Genomic DNA, 13272 nt, shown 5'->3' on the forward strand with positions numbered 1-13272 from the left:
CGAAGGCTCAATGGAGTGAAGGTATGATATTTGTCATATAACATCACAAACTAATGTTAATTAACTGTCTTATTACATAACATACACCCACACACTGGCATACAACAATAATCTGCTTACCCCTAGATGTCATACATTGTATATATCATAGCATTAAAGAGTCTATTTAAATAGGCGCTGTTTATATTCCACCCGAGTATACAAAAATCTTGTGTATTTCATCAGGTAAAAAGGACGAACTTATAGTTTGTGAAAATTAAATGTGTTTTTGTTTGCCCCCTACGTTATTGTAGCCTATTAGAGGAAATAATTAGGCACTTGTGTTTATATCAGTAGAAGTGAGACTTGCGTTATTAATCTAAAATTCATTTTGTCGGGTTTTTTGTTTATGACGTTAGAACATTTTATCACAAACGAAAAAGCAATTTACATCGATAGGAAATAAATAAGTCTATTTCATCGTTTATTTGCAAGCACGGCAAAATAACATTTGTATTCATAATATTTAACAAGAAGTAGACATTTGAGACACATTTCTACTTCATGTGATAATAACTGACAATAACGGGTGTCTTCAACTGCTAAGTGGTGTGTTTTTCTTTAAACATGGTTGTGTGATATTCTCAGCCATAATAGTATAAAAAACATTGCACTCATTTCTGACTTTTTTTTTAGATGAGGATTAGTTATTCGTATTATTTGGATTCATCGGACTACTGTTCTCATCTTGAGTGTCATTGTCACAACGTGTCGGTTGATGTAGCGTCCGACCTTCTTCCAGTTTATCTTATTGAACTCGGGAATGTTTTTTGTCGAATTCTAGGATTTTGAATGAAATTTCGAGCGAAACCCTTATTTACTTCACGGGGTAGCATGCTCTTGTCTGATCAGAAAGGACCTGTGGCGTATTAGTTATATTACTGGGAAACATCAATAGCAAAAAGTGATATTCTTCTAAAAGTTGAAGGTTCAATCATCTGTGTGGGCGATTAAAATACAATTGCGAATTACTTACGGCCCTAATTTAGTCATGGCTGACGGAACAAGAGCATGATGCACTCATGAAGTAAATAAGTGTTCCGCTCGAAATTTAGTTTAAATTCCCGAGTCCGGCAGAAACCTTTCCTAGTTTGACAAAATTACCATGAAGAAGGTCGGAGATTACATCGACCGAAACGTTTTAAAAATCACTCAAGATAAGAATATAGTATGGTGAATCAAAATAATAAGAATGCACGTCTAGTTATTATAAAACTGTTTAGCAGTTCTCCATTGCTTCAATTATGTCCTCGATGAGTGGACGATTATATCATTTGAAAAAAAAAGTGACATTTTTTTTTACATAGGCATCACAACATTATCAAGGCCAAGAGGCCACTCAAGGATAAGGGTTAAAGAGTGTACATTAGAAATTGGACAATATAGTAATCATTAGTAATGAAAATTTGGTAAATTTGATAACTTATATGGAACGGCTCATCAAGAACTTATTTACGTTAGACTTAAAGACAACCATAAAGCAGGAAAATGGAAGACAATGCCACAGGCGTGCAGTTCTAAGAAAGAAGCTCTGTTCATGGAATCTACGTTTAGGTTTAGGCACAGATAAAGAGTGGGGGGAATTTTTGATAGTGTTTACAGCTAGACGAGTGTTTCTTGTGAAAGTTTGGCGAGGGGGGACCATATTGAAGCTCAGTCGAACACTTTCCATGAAAATAATGAGACATCAGAGAAAAACTCGCAACATCTCTTCTGTGAGATAGAGGTTGCAAGGAAGAGAAAAGGACATCTCCTACGAGGCTACGAAGTCTATTTTGAACTCTATCAAGGCAGGCCAAGTCCTTTCTAGCAGCTCCTGCCCAGATATGGCAACAGTATTCCATCCTTGGACGTACCTGGCTCTTATATAGATAGAGAATAGCATCAGCAGTGAGATATCTACAGGATCGATAGAAAGATCCCGCCATTTTTCCAGCGGCCTTCGCAACAGATTTGATGTATGTGTTCCATTTAAGATCAGGAGTAATGGTCAAGCCAAGAAGCTTGTCAAAACTTGAGGCCTCCTGAAGACGAGATCCATTCATTTCAATTGATGCCAGATGTGGGTCAGAATGTCGATGATTTAAAGAGAGAAGCTTGGTTTTAGATGCATTAAAAGTAACCAGCCACTCCTTACCCCATTGTACTACGTGCTCAAGATCAGAGGAGAGAGAATTGGAGAGAACTTGGTCGTTTATTGAAATGGAAATATATATATATATATATATATATATATATATATATATATATATATATATATATAGTTATGAAAATATATATCGCAGTTAAGCTACACAGAATATTCCTCGTTTCATTCTCGTGAGAATTCGTTAAGATTATGCATAAGCCTGAGAAATTCTCACGAGAATGAAACGCGAAATAATATACAATAATTTACAAGAGCCTGATGAGTACTCACGAAAATGAAACGGGAAATAATATACAAGAGCCTGACGAGTAAAATATTATGGGCTGAGGTATTCTCACGAGAATGAAACGCGGAATATTCTGCGTAGCTTAACTGGCATATATATTTTTCCTAACTTACTACCAAGCTCTACCAATGTATTGTGCATTGTTGAAGTAAATACTGAATATTTACGCATAACGTTATATCTTCGCATATTAATTTATGCGATTTGATAAATATGTGTGTTTTATATGGGAGAACAACTCTCAACCGATAAACTACATAAAATTTAATCTACACACTTGACATGTAGTATATATAGTATTCAGACATGTGGAGAATTATTTCATCGTTTTTCATTCGGAAATAAACAGTGCGATGGCGTAAAAATTGAAAAAAGGTACATGGTGTTAATCAGATTTATTATCTGTTTTAAACTCTTTAATCCCTGCGCATGCGCGATTTGTTCACATGACATATTCATTATGTTTAGAATAAGAAGGTTTTAAAACACTTTACGTTTAATACCGACACGTTGTGAAAATGACATTGATCACATCAACTAGTGCTTTAAAAAAGTGAGAAAGATACTGAAATGCAAAATATTACGTGTTGCTTTTGGCAACCTATGAAGCGTATGGCATTCCTGTGATGTAGAATGCTCCGCATTTCTGACTTTCGTGGACTTATAATTTTTTATGTTGCAATGGATACGAACAACACGAAACGTCAATGAAAACAGTACGTGTTCATAACCGTTTGCATCACAAACAATCATCCGCTGTGTTCAAGAGAACATCCGAGTGACGTAATTTGGGTTAGATTAAGTGCTATATATATATATATATATATATATATATATATATATATATATATATATATGTATGTATATATACATATATATATATATTAGATTAAGAGTCATATATATGTATATATATACAATATATATATATATATGTTAGATTAAGTGTTATATATATATATATATATATATATATATATATATATATATATATATATATATATATATATATATATTGCAAGACTAAACGTGTGGATAAGACCCTCCCATATCTTTACCAGTGTGTGCTTGACCTCAGTATATCTAATAAGGGGAATTGTACAGTGAATATATGAACTAGGCTCACCACACGTACACAAAATGATTCAACAGTCATCTATAGTATCGTGTGTACAACTGGTAGTCAATATTAAAACAAATATATGAAAAAAAAACATAATACTAGCAGCATGTGCCTCAGTTTCTTTCCGTTTTTTTTTACTTCATATTTTATTGTTGTTTTTGTTTTACGGCATATCAACCCTTTTCAGGTTATTTAATGCCGAATCCAATGATTTTGAAGAACACTTTTTTAATAGAGTATATTTTTTTTAAGTCGGTTTCTATTCAACCCATATTTGGGACCCTAACAGGTACTACCAGTCCGGATCAGGGTGGATTTGGGAGCGATGGAAATCAAAGGGAGGCTCCACACTCCCCAAACCACCAAGCTGAGGCCTCACGATCGGATATGGTTTAAGGTCATATCCAGGAACTACTTTATATTTTACGAGGGAATCTAATGTTAAGTTTCATACTGGGCAATTCCTGGCCAATATACTAGGGCTTTTAAACAAGAAATCATAATAAAAGCAATAAGGGGGAATCGAGAATAACCATAACTCGTCTTTTATATACCTAGCCATCATCTATACTATATTTTTTACAACTGATGGTCACTTTAAAGCATAGATGTGAAGAACACAAACACCTAAAGAAAAATACAACCTTATATTGATTTATTTTGTAGGAACCGCGGTGAACATTCTCGCTGCAAAGTTTTCATTATTGCTAATAATTATGTATAAATCGATTCTTCTAATTATAATTTATAATGATTCGGCACGATAGGAGTAATGTCACTTTTACTTATCTTCACATATGAATTGTATGTTTTCCAACTCATAAAGAATAATTTCCCACAACAAAATCATTAACCGTCTAAAGTATTGGAGATGTGACTCTTATTGCACTCGTCCACACACTTGCGAGCACTTGCCTGTCAATCACTCGGACGGTAGTACGTTTTCTTAACTTTTTATTTCAGTTTGATCGAATAAGTTGATTCCGATAAATAAATAAAAAATAAAAAGGACATACACGCAGATAGATTAAGAGAAATATAATATGGGCAGACTTATTCTGTTTGATATCTCTTCTGTGTAAATATTGGAAAGTGTACCCCAACGTGTTTGTCGTGCAGAGATTTCGTTGGCTGAGAGTTCCGCAAGTTTCCTGTCTCGACGATGCAACTCGGCGTCAAGAGGTTTACGTTACTCTCGCACGCGTTTGGCAAAGCCACACGTTTGATGGTGCGGCCGCGTTCGTCGCTTATTTATTCAGATATTAATTCAGCGAGGCTCGTCTCGAAGCGGGTTCATTGCGTGAAATGTCAGCGGCGAGAGGCTTATGAGAATCAAAATGGCGGACAGCTGCCAAATCGCAAAAATCAGTCGGTGGAGACGCATGCGCATCAAGCAGCTAGTTGGCACTGAGATAAAGAGGCATTAGGCACAATGCGCAAAACGTCACTTCTTTACGCACACATTTATTCAGCGCGTTGCACGACGGGGCCATAACTGTTTTACACTTAGTTGATTATTTAGATCAGTGCCTTTATTTCCGCAGCAAATCTGAACAAAAAGGAGTGAAAATAAGAACAATCGGCCATAGAATCCACAAATATGATCATTTAAAGGCAAATGAATACGAAAATAAAAGTACATGCTTTAAAAAAGTAATATTTGTTTAAATGCCGTATATAAAATGTGTTAATATACATTACTATGAATATATATATATATATATATATACATATATATATATACACATGTGTGTGGGTGGTATACACAACAAGAAGAAATGAACACTATAAATAAAAAGTAACAATATTTTTTTTTCGACAGAATATTTCAAACAGAGAAAATTAATCCTTATTCCTAACAAAATTATACATTTTCCTAAGATAAAATTAATATGTTAGCAACTGTATATAAAACTATTGCTGGTTCTAGCATTGTATGAAACTCCATTATATGACAATTGTCATACAATGCCAAAAAATACTTGTAAATGTTTATAAATATGAATAAAAATGAAAAACAAGCCGAAAATGATAATTCCAGAGAGAAACGAAATCTTTTGATAAGATCAAGAAACAAAATCCAAATTATTGCATTTAAATATATATATATATATATATAAATATATATATATGTATATATATATATATTCAGAATTTTAATCAAATCCAATTGACAATGATGAAGCTTGGTAATATTCTAATAAGATGTGGTAAAAAAATTCGATGCTGTTAAAATACGGGAAATCCGTTGTCTAAATTATTCAAGTAACAACAATACCAAGAACAACAACAACAACAATAGTAATAATAATAATAATAATAATAATAATAATAATAATAATAAAAACAATAGTAATAATAATAATTTTATGATAATAATAGTAATAATGATAGTGATAGTAATAAAAATAAAAACGATAAAAGTAACTTGGGGTAAACAATAGAGTTTTTTTCGAGAGTGTTGAGGGAGGAAGACGTTTCCCGTGATTTAGCGAGATGGTAGGAGTTGGTAGTGAGGTTTAAGGTGATTCCTTTAGCTTGGCCGTTATTAAATGCCCTTGATTTTACAATTTCCCATATGGTTAGGTTGTTCTTATGGTTGCATATCTGTTATTTGGTAAGTTTATTTCATTTTGACAAGTGTCTCTTTTATTTATTAGTTAATTAATTTATTTATTATTCCCTGTTGTTTTCTATCTCATTATAAAAAATATTCTATAGATAAAAAATATTCATAATATTGTACTATACATAGCTAATACAAAAAATGCTGACATTAAATATATTAACGTTAATATTAATATAACTATATCTAATCAGGCAAATAATATGGTTTACCCCCTTCAAACTAATGGTAAAACTGAAATTTTGGGAACCACTCAATTTCATATAACATAGCATTGGAAAAAGAAGCAACGCTAGGAAGGAAAGGGGTATATAAATAGTAATTAACACAAAGAGAAAGATGTCAGTACAAATACCGAAAGGCATAGGAGTAGAAATATGGCCAAAAAAAATCCCGAGAGAATTTCATAAGATAATTAAAAAAAATGCCGCCTGAACACAGACTAAGCAAAATAATAAATGAGAACACAGTCAAGTCATTATTCTCGACCGCAGCAATGTTCGCAACACTATAATGTATAATCTATAATGGGGTCTTACAATAGAAAAATCAATCAATACTAAATAGGAATAGAAATAAATCGGGTACAATGGATCAGGGGGAAAATGAAATTGTAGTGCACCGAATAGATGCCCACTGGGAGGTAATCGCTTGATTTCAGAAGTGGTATACAAATGTGAGGTGTAGGACGATATAAGGTAGTTGTACGTTCAAGGATAAATACAGAAAACATATAGCTTCATTCAAAAACGGTTACTGAACCTAATAGTGATAGAAACAATAATGTAAGTGAGAAAAGTACTGGAATAAATATTAAAACAACACAAGACCAGTGGACAAGTGTAGCAGATATCAAACGATGCCACCTATGTTTCCTTGAAGCGTACCAATGAGGCAATTCATTAGAACACATCTGAATGCCATACAATTTTGTCTCCACAGAAATATATTCCTACTATCCAGATTTAAACCTGGGTAGAATTAAGTCAAAATATGCATTAAATTAAGTTAAATATAGGGAATACACGAATGTAAATATGAAAATACGAAGGGCAATGTAGACTTTATAAAAGTTACGATAGAAATGTATAAATGATATAAAACAATGTGTGGCGATTAAGCCGCCATATTGGTTAAGGGTTGCGGTGTTAGTTTTTTGTACGGCCATGTATAAGTCATAAATAATAGAATTTCATGGTCCCAGCCAATGACATTGGGCAGAATATAATTGGGAAGAAATCATTATTTTCGAATAGTGAAGTGTAATGGTAGTTGTATGCATATCTAGTGGTAGGTCAATATAGTTGTAATGCCTATATATTTACCCGGTCCTGACTGAGAGAGTGGGATATCATCAGGTAGAGGGGAAAATATAAACTACTTCGTCTATAGGTCTTGTCAATCGTGGAGATGTGGCTCGTAGGAAGTAAGATAGAATTTTATTATAACGAATAAATGTGTCAGTAATGGTTTCGAAAGTTTCATAAGTGGTAGTAAAAGTAAAACATAAAACATTTGTATTTGTCAATTAAACGATAGCAGTAAATAGGATGGATAGCAGTTACTGAAACTGTAATAATTGTTTTGGAAACTTAGCTCAAACCCTGGCAATATCAACAATTTAGTTAAAAAATGAATGAATAAATAAATAAAATATATAAAAATAAAAAATACTTGTTATTAAATGGGTGAACATAGATTATATGTGATATAATACTTTGTTCGTGCACAAAAATAATGAATACAAAATAGAATAAAATAACCTAATTGCAGATAAGAATATATGACCCTTGAAGTCTAAGAGACTAACAGTAACCAACCCTAAAACAGATTTTACGCAATTCAAGGTCCCATAGATAAACTATTGAAAACGATACATACGCTATGAGATTACTAATTCATAACGTAATTAATATGATAAGATCTCACCCATTATAATCAAAATGACCCATTCCAAATAATTTGGGATTAATAACCAAATATCAAGCAACTGGAATTATTATATAAATAGAGACGTAAGGCCGTAAGTGAACGTAATTGGATAATAATTAAATATGAGTAAGTAGACACCGGCGAATTATTCAAAATCAATCGATATATAAAAAATTGAGCTAATTAATTAACTAGGGACTATTATTTTATACATTTAAGTGTAATACCATGGGCTTTAATAATTAATAGGACGACTTATATTTGAATAATTTAAGTTTATAATTCAGAGTTAATCCCCCTTAAAATGGTTTGGATTTTTTATTATATCGAAGGGACATATTATTTTTACAATAATAAACAGTATTCGTAAACCTCCTAAAATATAGATAGGGATTATATAGTTTTTTTTAATTATATATTGTATTGCCGTATTTTATTTATTTTAATGTGCAGAAAGTAATCGTATTGCAGTAAAATGAAAATCAGCAGTAAAACAAAATGCGAAACAATCTATATCAAAGTTTTGAATTTGGAGTAACCATTAAACTCTAACCAAATTACTTGAGATTGATAAATAAATAAAACAATAAAAATAATATTTAAAAAAAGAAATGATAAATCTCGTTAATTAAGAATGTTAGTCCGGTTTCAAAATAGTCCAAATTTAAAAAATTATCTCTGTTATTTTAATATACGAAAATAGGGTCCATATAAATTCCTTCAACACCGATGGTGGACTTAATAAAATCACGAGAGGCCGGTACTCACTGCCTGAAGTAACAGAATGAAAATGTATCAAGATACGTACAAACGTTCACTACGAAAATCTTTAAATTACTCAAAAATTACATTTGTTTTGTTTATGTCAAAACAATTTCAATATCTGAAAAAATACAAATATGAAATTATTACTCCTTGTTGTTGTTGGTTCTTTAGAGTATATATCTATATATATATAAATGTAAATTTGGTTCATTACAAGTTAATGAAACCATATTTCTACGTTACCAATTTATTTTAAATTTTCAGACAACCCATCTTAAGAGTCGAGGTATGTTTTTATGTTATTAAAATAAATTTACCTCGCGAATTATTAAAATATTAAATAAAATAAATATATATTTTTAATCGTTACTGCGAATCTGTTCTGTTGATAAAACAGAACTTCCGGTTCGATTCATTTCAAAGCCACGAATTGACGAAAGATTTCATTTCTGTTAACTCGATAAGTAAAAAAACAAAACAAAACAAAACATAATTCATTTTTTTACATTCCAATTTTTTTAATTTACACATTTTTTCTTTATTATATAAGGCCAAAAGGAAGTTTGTCGCTTGCTTTTTGAGTTTTTTTTTGTTTTTCGATATAAGATTGGGTGGTAAAGTACATTTTATTTTTGTCCGCGTTTTTTTTTAATCGTATTTCCAGGTTTAATTACAGTTTTATTATTTTTTTCATTCAATTGTAAGGTTAAAGTACACCCTCCCCTCCCCATGTAAAGAACGGCTTTTTAAATAGTAACGTTATTATTACAACACTGATCACTCTCTGCATGAGTACTGTACTTTCACCTAACAATTTAATAAACAAAACATGGTACTTATGCAGAGAAAGTACCATAATAATATAATAATTGAATAATAACGTTATTTGGAAAGCCATTCTTTACATGGGGAGGACGTTTTGTTACTATTCTATACTTTCACCTAACATTTTAATAGACAAAAGATGGTACTTATGCAGAGAAGATACCGTGCTGAAATAACGCTATAAAGAAAGCCATTCTTAACATGGGAAAAGGAGAGTTTTCTGTAACTATTTTATATTTTCACCTGACAATTTAATAAAGAAAAGATAGTACTTACGTAGAGAAGGTACCGTGCTGAAATAATACCGTTATTTTGAAAGCTATTCTTAACATGGGGAGGGAGTTTTGCATCTATTCATAAATATGAATGTTTTTTCTTTATTAAAGAAATTGGGTACTCGTGCACTTATTGATCGTGCTGAAATAATAACGATATTATTTAAAAAGACATTCTTAACATGGGGAGAAGAGGGTGTTTTGTAACTATTCTGGACTTTCACCTTACAATTTAATAAACAAAAATTAAACTTAAGCAGACAAGGAACAGTACAGAAGCATTAACATTATTGAGGATACAATTGAATAATATAAAAAAAAAACTTTAATTAAACTTGGAAATACGATTTTAAAAATAGTACGGATCGGTAAGTGCATTAGCACCATAAATTTGTCTAATTCTTAATTTCTTATGTTATTGGAAAAAAAAAGGTAAATATGAGGAATTACTCCACCCTCGAAAATTCCTTTAAAATTACCACTCTTATAGGTTTTCGCGGTCGCTGAAAACTAAAATAACCTTTATAATTAAGGCAAACGAGTAATTTCCAAGATATGAAGAAATGTTAGTTTAAAAAAGTGAAGGATCACTTTTCTATAATAATTTAACGTAAAATGATCACCCACTTTGTGGCCACGATTTTTAGGGTTGGAGCTTTCTTTATATTCTTGGAAAATCTTTAAAAATTACCTGCTTAAATTGGTTGGAGGGGCGGGGGGTCGGCCGCCCCCCCACACACACACAGAAAAATGCCACTCTCTCATGGGCCAGAAAGGGGGTGCTCATTCTAAGTAAAATTCAAATTGAAAAGTGATAACCCACTTTTCGAAAAAGGAATTTCTTCATATACTGAAAACTTTCTTTTTGCGACGGAGACGGTTTGCAGACTGACACTGAAATCTACAATAAAATATTTCGTTATATACGAACATGAGACGGGCCTTAAAGTAAAATAATACCGGATTTTGGGGGCAGATTTGCCATTTAGTTGTATAATATACTCAAACCAGCTAATCAGTAAAAGGGACTCTTACAAGTCGTCACCTGTATCGAGCAAAAGTTTAAAACCACTGATTATATGTCAGCCTACGTCACAGTAAAATATATTGAGTGAGTTCCTAACAGTATTTTGTATAGTTTTTTAGTTTAAACTCATTTTCCCAAAATTTCCCCAAACTTAATGTGTCTGATACAGTCTGCCACCATTTGTATTTTTCAAATATACCGATAAACACTGCATGTTTTTTAACCGATTAAACATTATACATTACATAAAAACACTACACTCTTAACCAGTTAGGTAGAACATTTACTTTTCTTGCCTTTTGATAAATTTTGATTTATTTGTTATATATTCATTTTGACAACTTCTTTGTATCTGTTAATACAAACCCTTTTCATTTAATGTAACGTTTAGTCAGCTAGAAAAAACAGTGTTTATCGGTGTATTTGAAAGATACAAATGGTGTCGGACACTGTTGATTATGTTAAGTTTGAGAAAGTGAGTTAAAACTAAAAAAACTATACAAAATACTGTCAGAATCCCATCGATTATGTCAGCCTATGTCATGGTAACATATTCGGTGGGTTTTTGACACTGTATTGTATAGTTTTTAGTTTTCAACTTCATTTCCCAAACTTAACGTATTCAACAGTCTGCAAACATTTCTGTTTTTCCAGTCGATTAAACATTTTACCTTACATAAAAACACTAAACAATTATCCAGTTAGGTAGAAATGTAACTTACCTTACCTTTGCTTTCATTTGTTTTCGGAGAACTTTTTTCGAATCTGTGTATAGCAACCCCCTCCCATCACTCAAATATTAATTACTAACTCACATTTTTGTATACAGAACAAAAAAAAAACCCAAAACTTTTAGCGTTTCAACGTTACCTTTATCCACTGATTGTTGGTCGAGCCCAAGAAATGATTGACGGTAATCCTGAGGATCAGGATCCATTTTTCATTTTTTTCTTTTTTTTTTAGAGTTGATTGCTGTACTAAGAATATAAGAAACATGCCTTTTCTCTTTTTATTAGAATGTTCCATTACACCAAATTGAGCCACAGCAACGCGTGGCAGGGTACAGCTAGTATATATATATATATATATATATATATATATACATACACACACACACACATATATATATATATATATATATATATATATATATATATATATATACATACACGCTCGATTACCGAAATGCTAATCATGTTACTTAATATTTGAGTCAATTTACATGGCTTAAATTCTTATTGATATATGTACACTGCTATTGCTAATAGATTTTAAATATATTAAAGCTTTGGAATAATCTTTTTAATATATATATATGATGGGTGTGTGTGTGTGTGTGTGTGTGCGTGTGTGTTCATAATGAAATCATTTATCTGGAATTGGGACGCTTAACTGAATACGCCCCGGGGGAAAAACACAGAGACATACCATTGTGTAGGTGTTAACAAGCAATAATGTTTCCTGGGGTGACATTGTCCCTTTTTGTATCCCTGAATAGAAATAAATCGGAGTAAGGAATCTACGATGAGTTCGCTCTTACTGTAGTGAAACGAGAGAACCTGAAGCAAGAAATGATTACGATTACCAACGCCAGGGGGCGTCTATCTCAGAGCGACGCTCAGCAATCACTGTTTAATAGGTCTTTTGACACGGACACGAATCAAATATCGTCTTCCATTTTATTCTTCGTTTATATATATATATATATATATATATATATATATATATATATATTTATCTCTTGATTTGCTTTTTTCCCTTTTCTGTAAAGAACTTTGTGTTTCTTTAATGCTGAAATACGCAATGTATATTTGAACACCACTAATCGTTACTTTCTGTTTTTATATAAAAGGAAAATCAATATCAGGAGGCTGCTTCCAACTAAATAAAATAGGGGCGTTTTTAAGTCCAATATATACTATTTTTACCTTAACTATAGTTACCGATACTCACGCTGTAGCCTCACTGTAAACTATAAAAATTGTTAATATGATCCTCAAGTTTAATGTAAACAAATTTTGCCTCGTTTTAGCCATCGTTACTAATTCTGAAGATGTTCTTTCACTGCTGAATTATTCGTTAGTCTGATATTTTTACTTTTATATCCATTAATCTATTAAAATATAAAAATCAAAAAGTAGAAGAATACTTGTTCATTTACTCGTGTATCAGAATTGTAATTGTAATGTGTTTTTGCTTATTTAGGAGGATATGTTTTGCTGAAC

This window comes from Euprymna scolopes, chromosome 35 (assembly GCF_053919585.1).
Source record: "Euprymna scolopes isolate OS-2025 chromosome 35, ASM5391958v1, whole genome shotgun sequence".
NCBI classification, from domain to species: domain Eukaryota; kingdom Metazoa; phylum Mollusca; class Cephalopoda; order Sepiida; family Sepiolidae; genus Euprymna; species Euprymna scolopes.